The sequence below is a fragment of the Eriocheir sinensis genome, unplaced genomic scaffold (assembly GCF_024679095.1).
Source record: "Eriocheir sinensis breed Jianghai 21 unplaced genomic scaffold, ASM2467909v1 Scaffold1384, whole genome shotgun sequence".
Classification (NCBI taxonomy): Eukaryota; Metazoa; Arthropoda; class Malacostraca; order Decapoda; family Varunidae; genus Eriocheir; species Eriocheir sinensis.
Window position 1 is genome coordinate 1 of NW_026110722.1, and position 22,295 is coordinate 22,295.

Genomic DNA, 22,295 nt, shown 5'->3' on the forward strand with positions numbered 1-22,295 from the left:
TGAACAGGCGTGGGAGGGATTCAGGGGTACAGGACTTCTGGGATGTAGCAAGGCATGTAGACCTCGGGGTGGGGATACAAAAGCCACCTTTCACATGCAGTGGTGGTGCCAAAGGGGGCTGAAGCTTTCCCCCAAACCCATGCAGCCCCATTAATCCAGAAACAAATCATTGTTCCCTTCCCTTGGGCAACCACTTTCCATTTGGGATGGACAAGGGCAATAATACAAGAAAAGGGAGTGGTTCCTGGAGCTCTTTTTCACTTTTTTGATAACGCCTCACCAAGTTTCAACGGCATCTGCCAAAATTTACACCACAGGTTTAAAGGTTCAGGGCTCACTGCTTTACATGTGGGTTCAAGCCACGAAGTATCTAAACAGCCTTCACATGTAATTGTTTTTATTTTCCATGGAAAATAAATGAAGTAAGATAATCTTCAATAGCAACTCAGAGTTTTAGAGGTTTATTCACAATGTGCAATGTTTCATCTTTTTCAAGGTTGAATATCTTTGTAAAGATGCATCAGGTGTGATTGTTATTTGAGACTATTTTTGTCATAACATAAATGCCATAAATAACATCTATAACTAAATATCTAGATTGGTCCTTAGGTAAAAAAATGAATGAACTACATACTATCAATTTTAGCTGGCTGTCTGTAGCTGCACTCCTAAATATATTGCTGTCTCTCATAATTAGTCTTGACCTCCCTAAAACTTATAGTTTCCTTTCAGATGTGCTTCAACTATATACTATGACTAGACTACTTCACATCTTTACTATATTTACTCCCACAAAATATTGGTTTTGCGTGTCCTGCAGTGGCTCTTCAGTAATTTGTAAATGTGATCTCTAGTTACTATTCCATTTCAAAGGACCAGATATTAGATGCTGTCTCTGTCCTACTTTTACTGTACAACTTCATAAACCTTAATTGTGTAGCATCTCAACTTTTGGTAGGTTTGAATCCAGATCTGAGGAATTGGAGTGCAGCTCACCCAGCTGTTCATCTGTAATGCGGGGAAAACCGAGAAATCGATAACCTGTAATAACTGATGTGTTGCTTGTGAATTAGGTGGTTACGAACCGCAAGTCAGACAGACGAACCAGATGTGGAGCTGGTGGCGTGACTACGCCTTGGCCGAAGGTGCCGAATGATCATTAGTTAGTTTTTTCACGGAGGACTGACGAGCAGAATTTTTCACCTGTATTGAGTGAGAGAACCAGTTGCTTCGAAACTCTTTCTGAACTGGCAGAACCAGCCAATTGGATGTTAACTAAACCACCAATAAATGCGTTCACTAGCCTCTGGCTAGCCGCGGGCAGTGGGAAGAGGTGAGAAGCCGACCGTGTGAGAGTGTCCCCCTCACACACCATCTCAACCTCACCCCCACAGGTACGTTGAAATCCAGCTCCTAGGCACCAAGCTTGTTAGTGTTATCTTGATACAATGTTAATGTTACTTAAAGAGTGAATTGTCACACACACCATCTGGACCTCACCCCCACAGGTACGTTGAAATCCAGCTCCTAGGCACCAAGCTTGTTAGTGTTATCTTGATACAATGTTAATGTTACTTAAAGAGTTGAATTGACACACCGTCTCAACCTCACCCCCACAGGTTCCCTAGCATACTGAGTGAGCTGGTACCTCACTTGTTGTGTCACTATGTAGTGCGTGAACATCCCCTTTTGTGTGGGCTTATGATCACCGCCTTGGTATCTTAACCCTACACAATACCTTGCCCCCATACTCATCTTTGTGAACACATACCGATCGGTGGTTGAAGGGATACATTTTATTGTATAATTATGCACCATAGAAACTTGACTAGGGTAGTTTTTGTTAGCTATGGTCAGAACTCTATATCTATACACATTTTATGAAATTGTCTGTGATTGAGTATGCCCTTCTGGTGAGTGGAATGATGAGTTGTAATCAGTGTTGTAAAGTAACTCAGTAAGCTCGCTACCATTACCAACAGAATGATGAATTGTAAATAATATTGCTACTTAATTTCCATAAGCTCGCTACCATTATATACCAACATAATGTGAATAAACCTCATTTAGCAATGTCCTTTGCATGGTGGGGAGACCAAAACCACATATTCCAAGTGGGGTCTGACTAAACTATTGTAGAGTGGAAATATTACATCTTTATTCTTGAATAAAAAGTTTCTTTTAATGAAGCCCAACATTCTGTTCGCTTTATTTGCTGCATCGATGCATTCCTGTTAGAATTTGAGGTTTGACACGATTTTGACCCCGAAGTCCTTAACGCATTGAATGCTTTTGAGTTTAATGCCGCGCATTTCGTAATCGAACTTCTTATTCCTCGTTCCAACTTTAAGGACCTGGCATTTGTCTACGTTAAAGGGCATCTCTTATTTATCAGACCAAGCTGAAATTTTGTGCAAATCCTCTTGGAGGCTTTGCCTGCCTTCGTCAGTGTGAACCGAGTTACCAATCTTTGTGTCATCTGCAAATTTACTAATGCGATTATTGAGTCCAACACCCACATCGTTGATGTACATAATGAAGAGCACTGGGCCAAGAACAGAGCCCAGAGGGACGCCACTAGTGCCCGGCACTCACTTAAATCCGTCAATCACCACTCTTTGTTGTCTGTTGCTCAACCAATTCGCGATCCATTGGTGTACTCGACCGTCAATACCTATTTGCTTTAATTTGTAAAGTAATTTATGATGTGGGACTTTATCAAATGGTTTCTGGAAATCAACATAGACTACGTCCAGTTATTTGGTTACGTCAAACTGAGAGGAGGTCGTTATAAAAGGTCATTAGGTTTGATAGGCAGGTGGGTTTTGGTGCCACGTGACACAAAGGTAATATATGTAGACGTTAAATACTCAATGGTCGAGGGATTTGGTAGGGGGGCAAATCACCTTGCTACGCTACTGCAAACAGCAACTTATGCCTCATTAAATGGCTAGTTAGGTGTCCCTGAGTTATTGGTTTATTTCTCGTCACAGGCTCAAGGGCCAATATGTGATGGAGATGAGCATCAAAACAATGTGCAGCCGTAGATCGTACGTGCCCTTAGCTAGGCTATACATGAACCATACTCAGTAAACAAATATACGTAACAGATCAAACCCTGTAACTGCCACTCACTACTTTGTCAAAGCGAAAGGAACTAGACCACGAACAGCTCCACACGGTAGTACCTGTATGTTACAAGCCGGCCACAGGACCCTAACGGTGCTGTCAAGGGGCACAGGCGAGGCGGGTTACCAAGCGAGTCGTGTGAACCAGCGAAGCACCGCGTCACCCTCTTGGATAACACCTGTCGCCGTGCGCACCACCAATCCAGGAGGGCGGTGACAGCCGAGACAGGTGTGACATTACAGCTGACTTACCTGGTGGGAAATTATGGTGCACGAAGTGGCTTGAGCTTCCACTACACGGCGCGAAGATCAACTGAAGAGTGAGCTGACTGACTGGAGTGCAACGTCACCACTAAGGACTCTAGAGTATATTTTAGATTTCTTGGTCACCACTAAGGGCAAGTTGATTTCAATGATTTGTGATATTGACGAGCCAGACGCAGGAATTTAATAACTGCATGCAATTCAATCAAATTTATTAGGTAGTGGTTGTACTCAGACACGCATTAAACCCTTCACTTGTTAGAACAGAGAGAGAGAGAGAGAGAGAGAGATTCCTACCTACTACTATTTCCATCTGGGCTTGCAACACCTGGTAATTACTCGGCCCAGGTAAAGAACAACTGATGCAAAGGGAGGGAAAGAAAGGGGGGAAGGCAAGTGAAAGGGAAAGGATAGGGAAGAGAAGGAAAGGGAAAGAGTACTAGGGGAAGGGGGGCATATATTATTAGGAGTGAATGAGGAAGGGAAGACAGAAAACAAAACCAGACAAACGAAGAGAAGGGAAGGAAATGGATGGGAAGGGAAGTATGTATAGAGATAATGAGGTAGGGGAGAAGGACAAATAGAAGGGAAGGGAAAGGATAGGAAGTATGTAAAGATAGAATAAGGAAGGGGAGAAGAACAAATAGAAGGGAAGGGAAAGGATGGGAAGTACGTAAAGAAAGAATGAGGAAGGGGAGAAGGACTAATAGAAGGGAAGGGAAAGGATGGGAAGTACGTAAAGAGAGAATGAGGAAGGGGAGAAGGACAAATAGAAGGGAAGGGAAGTATGTAAAGATACAATGAGGAAGGGTAGAAAGACACATAGAAGGGAAGGGAAAGAATGGGAAGTACGTAAAGAAAGAATGAGGAAGGGGAGAAGGACAAATAGAAGGGAAGGGAAGGGAAAGAATGGGAAGTACGTAAAGAAAGAATGAGGAAGGGGAGGAGGACACATAGAAGGGAAGGGAAAGGATGGGAAGTACGTAAAGAGAGAATGAGGAAGGGGAGAAGGACAAATAGAAGGGGAGGGAAGGGAAGGGAAGGGAAAGGATGGGAAGTATGTAAAGATACAATGAGAAAGGGGAGAAGAACAAATAGAAGGGAAGGGAAAGAATGGGAAGTACGTAAAGAAAGAATGAGGAAGGGGAGAAGGACAAATAGAAGGGAAGGGAAAGGATGGGAAGTATGCAAAGAGAATGAGGAAGGGGAGAAGGACAAATAGAAGGGAAGGGAAGGGAAGGGAAAGGATGGGAAGTACGTAAAGAAAGAATGAGTACGGGGAGACGAACAAATAGAAGGGAAGGGAAAGGATGGGAAGTACGTAAAGAAAGAATGAGGAAGGGGAGAAGGACAAATAGAAGGGAAGGGAAAGGATGGGAAGTATGTAAAGAGAGAATGAGGGAGGGGAGAAGGACAAATAGAAGGGAAGGGAAGGGAAAGGATGGGAAGTATGTAAAGAAAGAATGAGGAAGGGGAGAAGGACAAATAGAAGGGAAGGGAAAGGATGGGAAGTATGTAAAGAAAGAATGAGGAAGGGGAGAAGGACAAATAGAAGGGAAGGGAAGGGAAAGGATGGGAAGTATGTAAAGAGAGAATGAGGGAGGGGAGAAGGACAAATAGAAGGGAAGGGAAGGGAAGGGAAGGGAAAGGATGGGAAGTATGTAAAGAAAGAATGAGGAAGGGGAGAAGGACAAATAGAAGGGAAGGGAAAGGATGGGAAGTATGCAAAGAGAATGAGGAAGGGGAGAAGGACAAATAGAAGGGAAGGGAAGGGAAGGCAAAGGATGGGAAGTATGTAAAGATACAATGAGAAAGAGGAGAAGAACAAATAGAAGGGAAGGGAAAGGATGGGAAGTACGTAAAGAAAGAATGAGGAAGGGGAGAAGGACAAATAGAAGGGAAGGGAAAGGATGGGAAGTATGTAAAGAGAGAATGAGGGAGGGGAGAAGGACAAATAGAAGGGAAGGGAAGGGAAGGGAAGGGAAAGGATGGGAAGTATGTAAAGAAAGAATGAGGAAGGGGAGAAGGACAAATAGAAAGGAAGGGAAGGGAAGGGAAAGGATGGGAAGTATGTAAAGAGAGAATGAGGAAGGGGAGAAGGACAAATAGAAGGGAAGGGAAAGGATGGGAAGTACGTAAAGAGAGAATGAGGAAGGGGAGAAGGACAAATAGAAGGGAAGGGAAGGGAAGGGAAGGGAAAGGATGGGAAGTATTAAAGAGAGAATGAGGGAACAGAAAAAAGCCAATAAAAGGGAAGGGAAATATATAAAGAGAGAGTGAGGAAGGAGGGAAGGAAAAATGGACAACGAAAAAGATGGGATGGGAAAGGAAGTATGTTATGAGAGAATGAGGAAGGGGAGGAAAAAAGACAACCAGAAGGAAAGGGAAAGAATGAGGAGGAAAGGACCTTACCCGTACGAGGCACCCTGCACAGGAAGGGGGGAGGGATGGGAGGAAATGGAAAGAAGGGCGGGGGAGGAATTGGAAGGGAAGGAAAGGATAGGAAATAAACTGAAAGGTAAAGAAATATGAGAAGGAAGGGAAGGAAAATCGAGGAATGGTAAAGTGAAAATGTGAAAGGAAAGAAGAAAGGTAAGCGCTTTTCATAATTCCAGAAATCATTATCATTAAGCTTTGGAAAGTCTGTGAACCCAGAAGTGATTTATGGCCTTAAATTTAATATTATATCAACACACATAGTATTCATTGTTACCAATTATAATTATTATTCACACTGATATTTATAATATACACACGTACATGCCTTATATAAAAAGAGATTCCATCATCACCATTATCATTGTAATCATCATAGTCATAATCATTACTGCATCGAGTTGACAATGACGAAAAATACAATAGAAATCTAAAGAGGAGGAGGAGATCGAAGGAGGAGGGAGAAAATGGAGGTGGAAAAGGAAAGGGAGGGGGAGGAGGAGGAGGAGAAAGTGGAGGCGGAAAAGGAGAGGAAAAGGAGGAGAAGTAGAGTTGGTATTAGTACAAGCCTTATAATGCGACTTAACAACAACATAAAGATAATACGTAATGATATGCGAATAACAAACGCTTGCACGCCAGAAATCTTTGCAAAAATGTTAGGTTTCTTCGCTATAATTCTTCCTCTACACGAGTACAAACGTTTGGGCTTGGACAAAGTGCGTATGGAAGGTCTTGGGCAGGTCTGTTTAGCAGGTCTTGGGCTTGGACAGGGTGCGTATGGTAGGGCTTGGGCTTGGACAGGGTGCGTATGGTAGGGCTTGGGCTTGAACAGGTCCGTATAGCAGGTCTTAGGCTTGGACAGTGTTCATATGGTAAGTCTTGGGCTTGAACAGGGTCGATATGGTAGGGCTTGGGCTTAGACAGGGTGTATGGTAGGCTTTGGGCTTGGACAGGGTGCGTATGATAGGCTTAGATAAGGTTCGTATGGTAGGGATTGGACAGGGTGCGTATGGTAGGTCTTGGGCTAGGAAAGGGTGCGTATGGTAGGTCTTGGGCTTAGATAAGGTTCGTATGGTAGGGCTTGGACAGGGTGCGTATGGTAGGTCTTGGGCTAGGAAAGGGTGCGTATGGTAGGTCTTGGGCTTAGATAAGGTTCGTATGGTAGGGCTTGGACAGGGTGCGTATGGTAGGTCTTGGGCTAGGAAAGGGTGCGTATGGTAGGTCTTGGGCCTGGGTCACTCGCAACGCGTCCCCTTCTTCTCTTGACAAGGAAGGTGGCGAGTGATATCACAAAGTTACCTTCCTCACGAGGTCATCAGGTGGTGCCAACAAATACAAACACTCGAGACGAACACTTAACAACACACACGCAAAAAATGGCGCGCAGAAAACCAAGCGCTCAAAAAATGGCGCACGCAAAAAGCTCCCAAATGTAGGAAGCTGTCTCCAAACATGAAGAAGACACATATTAAATTTATAGTATATCAAATGTCAGAATTTTCTCTTTACTACACTCACACACGATCTCTGCGTGTAATGAAACACACGAAAAATTAATCCAGACAAGGAATGGTTTAGCCGGCGCCGGGGATCGAACCCGGGACCAGCGAGACGGGAGAGCCACTCCTTAACCAGTCAGCCAAAGGGGTAGGTATCCCACTCGCAGAGTGAGTTATGGGAGGCTCCCCCATCAGGCAAGTCGCTGCACTACACGGCTCCCCATTACTCTTTAGATTAATTTCCGTGTGTTGAGATTTCCCATTTTCTATGAATTTCGGAGAGCATGGGCCATTACTCTACCTGTTACATACTCGGGATGACACAACAGAATTACAGGAGAGGATGCCCACCACCTTGCCACCAGTGAAATGCCAGAATTTACTACACTCCCACACGACTTCTGCGTGTAACGAAACACACGAGAAATTAATCCAGACAAGGAAAGGTTTTGCCGGCGCCGGGGATCGAATCCACGACCAGCGAGACGGGAGAGCTACTCCTTAACCAGTCGGCCAAAGAGGTACCCCCCTCGCAGAATGAGTTATGGGAGGCTCGTCCATCAGGCAAGTCGCTGCACTAAATGCATATGATGGCAGATATGAGAGAGAGAGAGAGAGAGAGAGAGAGAGAGAGAGAGAGAGAGAGAGAGAGAGAGAGAGAGAGAGAGAGAGAGAGAGAGAGAGAGAGAGAGAGAGAGAGAGTAAAGTAAAGAATGGGGTGGTAGAGAGGCTCAGTTTGTGTAGTTTTAGAGCTTAATGGACATTTCACATATGTTAATAGTATGCTGATTTGATAGCATGTGAATTAAAATAGTCTATTAGTACGGATGTTCATTGCTAATAAAACTCATGCCTGAATTCCTCTCCTTGAACTCATCCCCCTTTCCCTGCCTTCTACTGCCTCCCTCCGTGCCTCTCCTTCCTTGTTATCTTCCCTTCCCTTCCCTTCCTTTTTCCTCCCCACCCACCCTTCCTCCCGCCTTTGTCTGTCCTAAAGTGGGAGAGTGGTAAGACAGGCACTGGCATACAGGGCGACAGGCTGATGCAGAAGGTTGATATGGCATGCTGATATGAAAGACTGGCAGATGTGGTAGATAATTATGACAGACTGGTAAATGTATTCGGCAGTAGATATGGCAAACTGGAATATATGACAGACCGGAAGATATGAAAAAACTGGCTGATGTGATAGACTGGGAGATGTGAGACAAACAGATATGAAAAACCATGGTAAATATGACAGGTCAGCTGTATGAGAATCTGGCTGACATGATAGATTAGTACATGTGACAGACAGGCTGTTATGATGGATTGGTAGATGTGACAGACTGGTTGATATGATGGATTGGTAGCTGTGACAGACTGGCTGATATGATGGATTCGTAGATGTGAGAAACTGGCTGATATGATAGATTGGTAGATGTGACAGACTAGCTGATATGATGGATTGGTAGATGTGACAGATTGGCTGATATGACAGATTGGTAGATGTGACAGAGTGACTGATATGATAGATTGGTAGATGTGACAGAGTGACTGATATGATAGATTGGTAGATGTGACAGACAGGCTGATATGATAGATTGGTAGATGTGACAGACAGGCTGATATGATGGATTGGTAGATGTGACAGACTGGCTGATATGATAGATTGGTAGATGTGACAAACAGGCTGATATGATGGATTGGAAGATGTGACAGAGTGGCTGATATGATAGATTGGTAGATGTGACAGACTGGCTGATATGATGGATTGGTAGATGTGACAGACTGGATGATATGATGGATTGGTAGATGTGACAGAGTGGCTGATATGATGGATTGGTAGATGTGACAGACTGGATGATATGATAGATTGGTAGATGTGACAGACAGGCTGATATGATGGATTGGTAGATGTGACAGACAGGCTGATATGATGGATTGGTAGATGTGACAGAGTGGCTGATATGATAGATTGGTAGATGTGACAGACAGGCTGATATGATGGATTGGTAGATGTGACAGACTGACTGATATGATGGATTGGTAGATGTGACAGACTGGCTGATATGATGGATTGGTAGATGTGACAGAGTGGCTGATGTGATGGATTGGTAGATGTGACAGACTGGCTGATATGATGGATTGGTAGATGTGACAGACTGGCTGATATGATGGATTGGTAGATGTAACAGTGGCTGATATGATAGATTGGTAGATGTGACAGACAGGCTGATATGATGGATTGGTAGATGTGACAGACTGGCTGATATGATGGATTGGTAGATGTGACAGACTGGATGATATGATGGATTGGTAGATGTGACAGAGTGGCTGATATGATGGATTGGTAGATGTGACAGACTGGCTGATATGATCGATTGGTAGATGTGGTAAACTGGCTGATATCATGGATTGGTAGATGTGACGGACTGGCTGATATGATATTTTGGTAGATGTGACAGACTGGATGATATGATGGATTGGTAGATGTGACAGACTGGCTGATATGATGGATTGGTAGATGTGACAGACTGGCTGATATGATGGATTGGTAGATGTGACAGACTAGATGATATGATAGATTGGTAGATGTGACAGACTGGCTGATATGATAGATTGGTAGATGTGACAGACTGGCTGATATGATGGACTGGTAGATGTGACATACTGGCTGATATGATGGATTGGTAGATGTGACAGACTGGCTGATATGATGGATTGGTAGATGTGACAGACTGGCTGATATGATGGACTGGTAGATGTGACAGACTGGCTGATATGATGGATTGGTAGATGTGACAGACTGGCTAATATGATGGATTGGTAGATGTGACAGATTGGCTGATATGATGGATTGGTAGATGTGACAGACCGGATTATATGATGGATTGGTAGATGTGACAAACTGGCTGATATGATGGATTGGTAGATGTGACAGACCGGATTATATGATGGATTGGTAGATGTGACAGACTGGCTGATATGATGGATTGGTAGATGTGACAGACTGGCTGATATGATGGATTGGTAGATGTGACAGACTAGATGATATGATAGATTGGTAGATGTGACAGACTGGCTGATATGATAGATTGGTAGATGTGACAGACTGGCTGATATGATGGACTGGTAGATGTGACATACTGGCTGATATGATGGATTGGTAGATGTGACAGACTGGCTGATATGATGGATTGGTAGATGTGACAGACTGGCTGATATGATGGACTGGTAGATGTGACAGACTGGCTGATATGATGGATTGGTAGATGTGACAGACTGGCTAATATGATGGATTGGTAGATGTGACAGATTGGCTGATATGATGGATTGGTAGATGTGACAGACCGGATTATATGATGGATTGGTAGATGTGACAAACTGGCTGATATGATGGATTGGTAGATGTGACAGACCGGATTATATGATGGATTGGTAGATGTGACAGACTGGCTGATATGATGGATTGGTAGATGTGACAGACTGGCTGATATGATGGATTGGTAGATGTGACAGACTAGATGATATGATAGATTGGTAGATGTGACAGACTGGCTGATATGATAGATTGGTAGATGTGACAGACCATGGCTGATATGATGGACTGGTAGATGTGACATACTGGCTGATATGATGGATTGGTAGATGTGACAGACTGGCTGATATGATGGATTGGTAGATGTGACAGACTGGCTGATATGATGGACTGGTAGATGTGACAGACTGGCTGATATGATGGATTGGTAGATGTGACAGACTGGCTAATATGATGGATTGGTAGATGTGACAGATTGGCTGATATGATGGATTGGTAGATGTGACAGACCGGATTATATGATGGATTGGTAGATGTGACAAACTGGCTGATATGATGGATTGGTAGATGTGACAGACCGGATTATATGATGGATTGGTAGATGTGACAGACTGGCTGATATGATGGATTGGTAGATGTGACAGACTGACAGACATGGTAGAGTGACTGACAGATATGCCATATAGGTATTCAGTAGTGGTAGGTACCTATATGGTGACCAAGGTGTGTTTGTCAACTCGTAGACATCATTCCAATTTGTACTCATGTCAGGAAAGTAAAGAACTACTCTGAAAAATAAAATGTTCAAATAAAGTTCGATGATCCAACTTTGTTTTGACAATATTTAATGTTATACCCTTTCCCCCCCTTTTTTTTTTTCGTAGCTTTGTCCCTTCTGAATCCACAAACCGCAAGTCTTCGTCTCATCAACTCCCCTCTTCATACTGACAGTCTTCTACCTCTTAAATTCCGCCGCCATGTTGTATCTTTTCTATAGATATATTCATGCTGACTGCTTTTCTTAACTTGCTAACCGCATGCCCCCCCCCCCCCCCCCTCCCCTTCCCGCGGCCCCGCTGCACTCGAATTTCAACTATAGCCCCTATACTGTCGAAACCACTTATGCAAGAGTTAACAAGCATCTTCACTCTTTCATCCCTTATACTGGTAAGCTCTGGAACAGCCTTCCTTCGTCTGTATTTCCTCCTGCCTTTGACTTGACCTCTTTCAAGAGGAGTGTATATATCAAGATGCCTCTCCGCCCGAAATTGACTTTTCTTTTGGCCACTCTTCACTTTTTTCTTTTGAAGGAGCAGCGATTAGCGTTTTTTTTTTTCCCTACACTTTGTTGCCCTTGAGCTGCTTCCGAAGCTGTAAAAAAAAAAAAAAAAAAAAAAAAAATTGCGGAACAAAGATTTTAGTTTGTAATTTGTGTTTGCAACAAATCCTACAAAATTTTGGGGATATGCGCCTTCAGAACCACTTCTGCAAATGCAAACCTGTCCGCAAACCCTCACATGGTGGCGTGTTGCGTAGGAGTGAGGCTGGCCACAAAAGTGTCCCCCCCAAAAAAAGCTACTGAAATCTTAATAATATCCGTGGGCTACCCGCGGATGTTCAAATCCGTGGATGTTTAATGGGCGGATGTTTAGATTTGACTATATATATATATATATATATATATATATATATATATATATATATATATATATATCTATATATATATATATATATATATATATATATATATATATATATATATATATATATATATATATATATATATGGTCCCGTCCTCAGCCGATTACATACCTGACAGCCTCACCGCCTTTCTAGCCCCTTCCTCCTCGATGCAACCAGCTTTCTTGTAATGAGGCTTTTCCCAACTGGTGGTTCATCGTTGGAGTGAAGAAGATATTTATTAAACAAAGCTGTCTTTTGACGCTCCTGCTGTTCATTTTTAGTAAGAAGGCAAAGTGTGGCAACCGAATTCTTATCTACGTTACATGACTCACGCCTGAAACGGCCAAGTAGGCGTATCAGTGTGCTTCCTGGCGGCGTATAGTACGTGGGTACCATAGTTCCTTGATATCACCCTAGGAAGTACTGTCTCCTTGATTGCACCCTATCTGTGGTCATGGCCGGAGGTCAAGCAGGAAAAGGTGGGTCGCTGCACGTGGCGGCAGGTGGGTCTGTGCATAGTGATGATCAGTGTGCATGATTTTGGACGAAGATGACAAACAAGGAAAAAATACGTGATTTCACAGGACCTTCAAAGGGGCAAAGAGCCAATTAATCCAATGAAATACCAGTGTCGGCACAAACGGCATCAAATCGTTGATTCCGTGAACGGCGTTCAGGTTTTGGAAAAAGTCTTGATAGTGAAATTTTCGAAAAGTTAACACTTGACGATAAATAATTATAAATGGCGCTTTTAGTATTTTTAAGCTTTTTTTTTTTTTTAGTTAATTAAGTTTTTAAAGGTTAACGGCATGTAAAGGATGGCGTTATGGTGGAATTTTGGGGTTAACGATCTAACGAAAACGGCCAACAACTGACCTGTAAATCAAGGCCCAACACAAACGACGTTAGCCTGTACGTTAACGATTTATCTGTTAACGGCGTTACCCTTTAGTAGCATCTTCCATTTGACACAAAACCCGGAACCAGGTTCGGCTTTAAACCCAGACCCATGTCTGGGTTTTCGCGCCGTAAATGGAACGCATTTAGGCGGATATGTAGATGTAGATGTAGATGTGGAGCTATTGCCTTTGCAACGGCAGCTCCTACTAAGGATTTCAGAGGCTGTGCGGCCTCGTTTTTTGGGAATAATATCGTAACGAACAATCGTATCGGTACGAGATTTTGCGACAGTGTATTTCACACACTGCCTTAATTTTGAAGGGTATCGCCAACCGCCACAAGTAGAGAATAAAGGCACTTGTCCCTATACCAAGAGGGTAAAGTCATCAGTGTCAGGCAAAGATACGAACACAACTCCCAGAGGCTCCGCCCACCTTGTTCCTCTTCCCTCAATCTCCCGCCTCCTCCCCTCTCACTCAATCTCTCTCTCTCTCTCTCTCTCTCTCTCTCTCTCTCTCTCTCTCTCTCTCTCTCTCTCTCTCTCTCTCTCTCTCTCATGTAGCTTCGTAACTATAATGAATGAAAGGCATGCATTAATTGTAGTGGCGTTATATACTCTTTCTAATACTGATAGGCATCCTTTAAATAAAGTTGAGAGTAGGGTAACGTGTTACTTACATAGCCTAATTACCTCCGTAACTATTGGTAGCGTAGTGGTTTGGTGGTTTATGGTGTACGTTTTCGTAGGGCTATTGTATAGCATGTACCTACTGATAAAAGTAATGGTGCTCTTATCGCTAAATTATAGTGGTGCTATTAATTTTATTGTCAGGGAAGAGCTGAAAGTATGGTAACGGGAAGAATTGCGAAGGTATAAAATGTTTGAGGTACTACTAAAACGAGAGAGAAACAAATACAAGCGAGCAATCGTTCTACCATCAATCATGGTAGTCATCATTTACTACCTCACCCTACTCTCACATGTCATTACGTCCACGGCCCAGATGTGTATCACTATGCTCAAAATTAAAGTCCCAGTATCACATCAAGCATGCCTTAATTGAAAAAAAAAATCATTCTCGAGTATGTATGTATCTTCCAGAGAGAGAGAGAGAGAGAGAGAGAGAGATTGAGGGAGAAGGGAGGCGGGAGATGGAGGAAGAGGAACAAGGTGGGCGGAGCCTCTGGTAGTTGTGTTCGTATCTTTGCCTGACACTGATGACTTTACCCTCTTGGTATAGGGACAAGTGCCTTTATTCTCTACTTGTGGCGGTTGGCGATACCCTTCAAAATTAAGGCAGTGTGTGAAATACACTGTCGCAAAATCTCGTACCGATACGATTGTTCGTTACGATATTATTCCCAAAAAACGAGGCCGCACAGCCTCTGAAATCCTTAGTAGTGTTCTCTCGGTCTTGATTTATTCTTCTGTCACTGCTGTTACTATCATTGTAGCTTGTTGTTCTTTTTGTTGTCTTCTCTTTTCCCGTAATAACCACATTCTGTGTATATTGTCTTTATTTTTCTCTGCGTCGGTAAAGAGGAGGCATCCAAGCGGCGCGATATGTTCTCCTGCAGCAGCTGGCAGCGGCAGCGGCGGCGCCTGCACTGCCCGGCGCACGCCCTGGTACCCCGGGCAATACAACAGGAAGTGCTGGAGGTTCTCCTCCGCCCCGCACATGATGCATGTTGTGTCTTCATTGTAGAATCTTTTCCTATCATTGAGTGCTAGGTTATTTGTTCTGGCTCTATAGAGTGTAACTGATGATGGTGTATTGTCGTATATAAGTTCTTCACATTTTATTTCAGGCTTGTATATTTTATATAATTCAAGGCTTCTTTTACTTTGGACTTCTTGTTTCCATTCTTCTGTGTCCCAGCTCCTCAGCTTTTCCTTAATTTCTTCTTTCTTTAACTTTCCAATATCTCTCAGAGTTAGCTTGGAGCATTCTAAGTACTTATTGATGTTTTTTATCCAATTTTGCTGATTTCCTTTTGCCATTTTATATACTTCTTTTAACAAGTTGTTTCTGTTATCTTCCTCTCTTGTTAGATTTTCCTGTGTTGTTGTGGTGTATGCGTCTATGATAGATTTCAGATATAGTAATTTACCCTCCATTATTCTCTTCTTCATGCTTGAAGCTCCAACTTCACCTCGCAGCGTGCAGGTTTGGGCGAATCTTGGTGCTCCCAATATATGCCTGTACACTGTTTTCAATGATCTGTAGTTGTTGGATATCTCTTTCAGTAAAATTTATAACATTTGCTCCATATAGAATTGAGGGTAGGCACACACTTTCCAATAGGCTTTCCCTACGGTGATTTTATGACAGCTTTTCGCTATGATTGAGTATGTAAGATTGGCCAGCTTTTGTGCCTTCTCTATCATAATTTTCTTTTGTTTAGTAAAGATATTTCTGTTGTTTAGTAGAGTTAGGCCCAGATATTTGATTTCTTCACAGACTTGTATGTTTTCTATCTGTTGTGGACTATTTTCTAAGTTATAGATGATGATCTTGCTCTTATTTTTATTTATCTCCAGTCCACATTCTCTACTTATTTCTGTTAATAGTCTAATGCTGTGTTGTGCCTCGTCTATACTGTGAGACAGTAGTAGGCCATCATCAGCAAAGAACAGGCTATTTATGTGAATGTTGGTGTTATTGAAGCCTCTGCCTTCCTCCAGTTTCATCATAATGGCATAAGTAATAAGTTTAAATAATGTGGAGCCGGTACACCTTGCCTTATACCACTTGTGACTGGTATCTCTGTTTGTCTGTCTTCTGTCAATTTTATCAGGGTGTTATCCTCTTTATAGATGTTGGCTATTGTGTTTATTATTGTGGGTGCACCTTATATTTCATCATGGTTTCCACGATCTTTTCCCTCTTTATGGAGTCAAAGGCCTTGGTATAGTCAATGGATGTCACAATCAGAGCTTTGTGGTTTGTATAGCTGTCTTCTATGCAGTATTGCAATATGAGAAGGTTATCTTCAATTCTTGCACCTTTGCTGAATCCTGCTTGGGCTTCATTTACTTCATTACTGCTTCTTAGGTGGTCTTCTATTTTGTCTTTCAGTATTGCCATAAATATTTTGTAGGTGTAATTTGTCAATGCTATTGGGCGCAAATCTTTTGCTGTTGGTTGAGCAGTGTTTGGTATCATTTTTGTATGAGATGTTCTCCATTCCTTTGGTATGTTGCCAGTTTCTAGGATCTCATTAAAGCAGTTCAACATTATTTCCATGCAGTCTGGTTTGTGGACCAGTGCCTTGTAAAATTCTGGCTTGCATTTATCAGGTCCAGCCGCCTTTTTATTCTTCAGTTTTTTTAGGACTTTTGTTAGCTCTTCCCTGGATATTTGTACAGTCATCATGGGTCTTATTTCCTTGTGGACAATGCAGGCCATATCCATGTGCTCTCGTAGTGGCTCGGGCACTGTGTAGTCTGGAGCTGCGGTATCTGTAAACAAACATTCTTCCTCTTCTTCTTATGACCTGTCCTCCTCCTCTCGGGCGTCTCTCCTGTTTATTCACACTTTTCCTTTCAATTGTGCTGTGTAGCTTAATTTTTCTTCACTGCAATATACTATCACACTTTACTTTTCAGTTTGTTGCTGGAATAACTTACTGACATTGCTTATCCGTGCGCTTATTCAAGCATTTGTGCCCTTTTTTCCCAGCACTGCATCTCCATCCAACACGTGCCGTGCGATGGCCCCGTTGTCCTCCTCCAGCCTCTTAGCCCACTCCTCCCTGGTGCTACTAATAACTTCCCTCTCTGCCTCTCATGTTTGCTGTATTCTATTATTGGGTGTTCCACTGATTCTTTCTCCCCTGTCCTACAGCTACAGTTCTGGTTTCCCCATTCCCTATTCCTGCCATTTAGCTGCGGGGTTCTCGTTCTTGCTTTAAACATCAGCTTGCTCCCCCAGTCTCCTACATGCCAGTCTACTCCCTCTAGCTTCTGTGTCTTGCTGTACCATATCTTAATGTCGACTCTTTTACTCTAAAATTCATAGGCCCAGCCTAGGCAGATGGCACACCACCTGTTCATCTTACCTTTTTTTTTTTTTTACAACAAAGATGGCAGCTCAAGGGCACAAAAAAAAGGAAAACAATAATAAAAAAGCCCGCTACTCGCTGCTCCCAAAAAATAATTAAAAGAGGTGGCCGAAAGAAAGATCATTTTCGGGAGGAGAGGTGTCCTGATACCCTATCAGGCTGATGGATAAATGGGTTTTCTGGGAAAGCAAACTCTTAACTTAGACATTAGATACTTGCCTGTGTGTTCTCACTTGACGCAGGCTTAAGGGGGGCGGCTACGGGGTATTTTTGGCCGAATATTTTTGAAATCTGAGAAATTCTTTTTCTTCGCTCACTGTGGCCGAGATAGCCTAAATTATCAAGTGGTAAGGTTTGTTTTGGTCAAATTAAATCCCTTACGGCCGGGAAGCCATGTTTAAATACCCCGCGCGGTTGCGTCAGAGGCCTGAGTCACGCGGTTACACACGTGGTGTCATTCAATGCTTATATACGCGTAAATTTTCAATAAAAAATGATTTCTTCTTTATGAATCTGCATCACTTGGCATCTCAGAGAGGGTGGATGGAGTGAGTCATGCTGCCCGAGGGCCGAGAGGACTGTAGATCACGCGTCAGTGCGTCCTTGCTTTGCTTAGAGGGAGGTCGCACGTTTGCTGCTCTGGTTTACCACTACATTCTTCCACATCCAGTCCAAAAAGAAAAGAAAACAGCAGAAGAAGGATGAAGAATACCAGCCTGGAGAATATTGATAAAATCTGGCGACAGTGAGAAAGGTGGCGCCTTTGACACCCTCACATACCAGTGAATAATACTTTCTCAACACTGAGAAAGGGGGACCAGATGCCTTATCAATATCTCCAGTCAATCAGCAAGGTTTGCACAATCATGTGTGAAAATTTCATCTCAATCGGACAATTATGAAGGGCATGACAGGGGTAAATGCAAAAAAAAAAAATAGGAGCCGATTTCTCAAAAGTTGGTTTTTACACTTCAAAAATTTCAAAAATCAGTAAATCATCTGACTGACAATTGTTAGGTATCAATAAAACTTCAATCAAAGGCCGATTTTTTATTTGAATAGATTTTTCAATATGTCCATAGAAAACTGTATACAGAGCGGAGAAAATCAAGTGTGAAAAACAATTTTAAAAATTTTATCTCAAAGATAAAAGCAAAAATCAAAAATCTGTTCCCGACAAAATGTAGATATATAATCGAAGTTTCATTGGTAATTTTTTCAAAGTGATTGACTTAAAAATAAAGCCTGTGAAACAAATTGAAAAAAAACGCGTTTTACCTCAGTGCCCCCTATCATTCACCCAATCTCCATGAAATTCACAATACACTCCTCATTAACACCAACAAACAACATAATAAAATTTCAAGGCTATTGGACCTACCAAAGAGCTGTAGGGGAGTAGTCGCCCCCCTTAAGGGCCAGAGACAAATAAGCGCTGATGAACAACACACTTGTGAGACCAACACTAGCATGCTGTTCCACGGTGTGGGATCCTTACACACACACACACAAACATTTATAAGTTAGCACTAATCAACACCAAGGTGGTTCGGTTCATTATAAACAATGAGCTTGAACACCAGGCACCATAACACAGATCAAACAACAGATTAATATGTAACCTCATCACATGTGCAGACAAGCACACACTTAAAATTCTGTACAAGATCACATACACTTACATTGACATTGACCCACACACATACTTACAGGACGCAAACAGTCAGCGTACTCGTAACACACTCAACCAAAAATACCAAATGTATCACACAAACACTGACACATGTACGGACTCATACTTTCCACGCACCACACGTGACTGGAACAGCCTCCCCCTACAGACTTTAGACTGCGGTACAATAGACTCATTCAGAAAACAAATACACACTCACTTGTCACAACACACCAAGACTAACTATTAGTACACCTATTCATTTCCCTTCCCTACACACTCGGCACCCCAGTTCCCCCAGCAGCCAACACAAATATCCGTGTTATGCACCTGTACTGGTGCCCTGTGCATTACTTGTCAAGATCAAGACAACACAGCTTATCAAATGCCTCCAACCTTACCTAATGATAACACTGCTGAACTATAACTCTCTCATTCACTCAGCACAAATAGGGTCATGAAAATCAAGATCAATTCTATCCTCCGGCATAAGAAAATAAAGCAAAACAACTGTACAAATGCATTTATTCAACTAATAAAAACATTGAGGACAATTATCAACAGGTACAAATTTTTTTTTTCTTATTACACAGATTAATCAAGAAAGAAACTGAATTTCAAGACATTGCTGGGTTCCCAGGTGTGATTGGGGACATTGATGGAACATGCTGACTCGAAATTAAAAAATACACGAAACTATTAATAATGATTATCATAACTGGGTACATGTTAACTTTACAGTTTTGACTCACTCTAAGATCAGAAGAAACTAATAATGACACTTACAGAGTTTGTGACTTGAGCAAGTTGATAAATCCTGCCAGGAGGTACTCAGGATGAAAGAGATCCCTGCATGGAGACTTGTCCGTAGGGACCCTCGGACTTGACGTTGTAGGGTGGGTGAGGCGACACACACCCCAGCATATGCCACCTTTGATAGATGACTGTATATTGATAATCCAAATTGGATACTTTCTACAACAATTGAAATGCCCTCAAATTATACCTCGGCAACAAAAATATGATGGAATATAATTTTAAACAAAACTCATCATTTAGGAAATTTAACCTATTTGGACCGCCAGAGTCCAGTGCTGCCAAATCGTCAAGACGAAAATGTGCTAAACGTGCTGTGAAAATATGTTAACTCTACCCAAAATGTGTTAAATATAATAATAAAGTATGTTAAAATTATTCTGACTCATTATTAGCTAAACATAATAAACCGAAAGATATATTAAAAACAGTGCATGTTACTTAACATACTTTAATGGAAACATAATTGATATAACTCAGATAGCCTTTGAGTAAAACTCAGATATTGAATAAATGAAGAGCAGCTTTGCAAACCAGATGATGACAAGGAACTTAAACTATGGAAACTATGCAAAATTACCCATTAAAGTCGGGTTTCAAGAAAACTTTTCTCAAAATAAAACTTATAAGGTCTTCAATTGGTCAAGTTAATTACTATTTACTGATCATTTCGTACGCCACTGATTGAATATATTCTTACCCATCGACTCTCATGTCTTCTCAAGGCTCAAATTTTACGCACTCACTTTGTCTGATGCCTTCGATCTCCACTTACGATTTAATTTGCCAGACTGCTGTTTTTGAGCCTGTTTCTTTTCTCTGTCTTTTTCAAAGTAACCATTGAAAATATTCTCTTACAGTCTGCATTAGAAACTGGTATTGTTAATAATGCTTTAGCAAGTTTGGAGACTATAGTGGGTATTTCGACCCTGTGTGACATATTATAATATAGACCAAAAGACTTCAGTGTCAGTGGCAGCATTCAGTGAGAGAATATTCTTTGCATCATCACTTAATTAGGATTAGTAACCACCATTCAGCATCCAACTTTTGTTCATCGATCTTCATCTCTAACAATTTCAGGAATCTTGGCATTGATATTTGCAACAGACATATTACTTCCACGCATAATTTCCTCAGGATCAAGCATAGAACAGATATCAGAGCGAACTGTATTACTGAGAGGTAAGCGTTGCTGAAGCTGAATGGACAGTTCTACCAGAAACTGAAGCAACCGTTCAAATATTTGATTGGTACTCTGCAAGTCCCTCTTAAATGATATAATGAAACCGAGTTTTAAAGAATGATATATGCTAAAATTTATTCCAGACAAATCAGAATTATGCTAGAATTATGCTAATTAAAAGATCAATTGTGCTAGAAATAATGCTAGATACTTAATTTGAGTCTAAATTATGCTAAATTTGGTAACACTGCGCCAGACCCCAACAGTCACAGCGGCCACGCTAGTGATCATCTTGTCTGTAACTTGGAAGGAACAATAACAATTATTTCTGAAGATAGATTTAAGATTATTCGGCATATTATTCAAAGAATACGAATACTTTTCCCAAGTATTCGAATACGAATGCGAATACTTTGATGTCAGATGACAAGTATTCGAATACGAATACGAATAAACCCAAATACTGTATTCGAATGTATTCGAATACGAATATTGAATACGAATACCCCATCCCTGACTCCCGGTCAGCCAATCGGGTCCTGACCGCCGGTAAAACAGGCAATATTCCCGGTACAGCAGGCAGACCGGCGGCTTACCGCCGCGCCGGTAAACCGGCGACCATATACGATTTTCGATTTCTCCGACCGGCGACTACAGCAGGTCAGCCTGCGGTAGGCCGCCGGTCTACCGCCGGCAGACCTGCGGCACGTCGACGATCAAACACGTTCGTTGCCACACCCAGTGGGAAGGGTGTGTATAATGAACGCCCCTCCAGGTGTTTTTGATCATTCATGTGTCTGACCTCGCCATGGCTTTCCTCAGCTCTCGTGAACGTGAGATTGAACTTCTTACATTTGACGTGGATAGTGACCAGATTTTGTTGATGCTCGTTTACCTGCTGGAAAATAGACGATTGAAAAGAATAAGAAGAGACGTACGTAGGGCAACATGAGTGAGAACATGGATGCAGAGAAGAAAATCCGAATGGGCATGGACAGGGACATGTTCCAGGAGGTACTGAAATGAGTCGCACCAGGTGTTGTTTTAATAGAGTCCGGCCGCCTAATCACATGCCACTCCTCCCTAATCTCTAGGTCAAACACAGGTGTTAACTCGCGGTCTACCGCCGGTCTACCGCCAGTCTGCCGTCGATTGACCGCCGGTCGACTGGGAGCAACCCCGATTTTTTTTTTAATTTTGAAGTTGACCGGCTGTGGTCGGCGGCGTCTACTGTTATCAGGGTTGACCGGCGGTGCACCGGCGGTTTGCCGCCGACCATTCCCGATCTTACCGCCGGTCAACAGCCGACTGGCTTATCGGGAGCGATCAAGGACGAACGGGA

The 22,295-nt window shown here is 42.3% G+C and overlaps 1 protein-coding gene and 1 long non-coding RNA gene across 2 annotated transcripts in view; one reads left to right on the forward strand and one right to left on the reverse strand.

Annotated features, from left to right (window-relative positions):
* Positions 1-191: 191 nt before the first annotated feature.
* Positions 192-2,856, reverse strand: LOC126989944 (uncharacterized). Its single transcript, XR_007743902.1, has 2 exons — positions 1,496-2,856; positions 192-1,381 (listed from the first exon to the last, which is right to left on the reverse strand). It is a non-coding gene; the product is annotated as an uncharacterized LOC126989944 (long non-coding RNA).
* Positions 2,857-12,636: 9,780 nt separating this feature from the next.
* Positions 12,637-22,295, forward strand: part of LOC126989942 (uncharacterized) — a 31,839-nt gene continuing 22,180 nt past the window's right edge. Inside the window, exon 1 of the mRNA XM_050848536.1 lies at positions 12,637-12,793. The gene's annotated coding sequence lies outside the window, so the exon portion shown is untranslated. The remainder of the gene's footprint in view (positions 12,794-22,295) is intronic.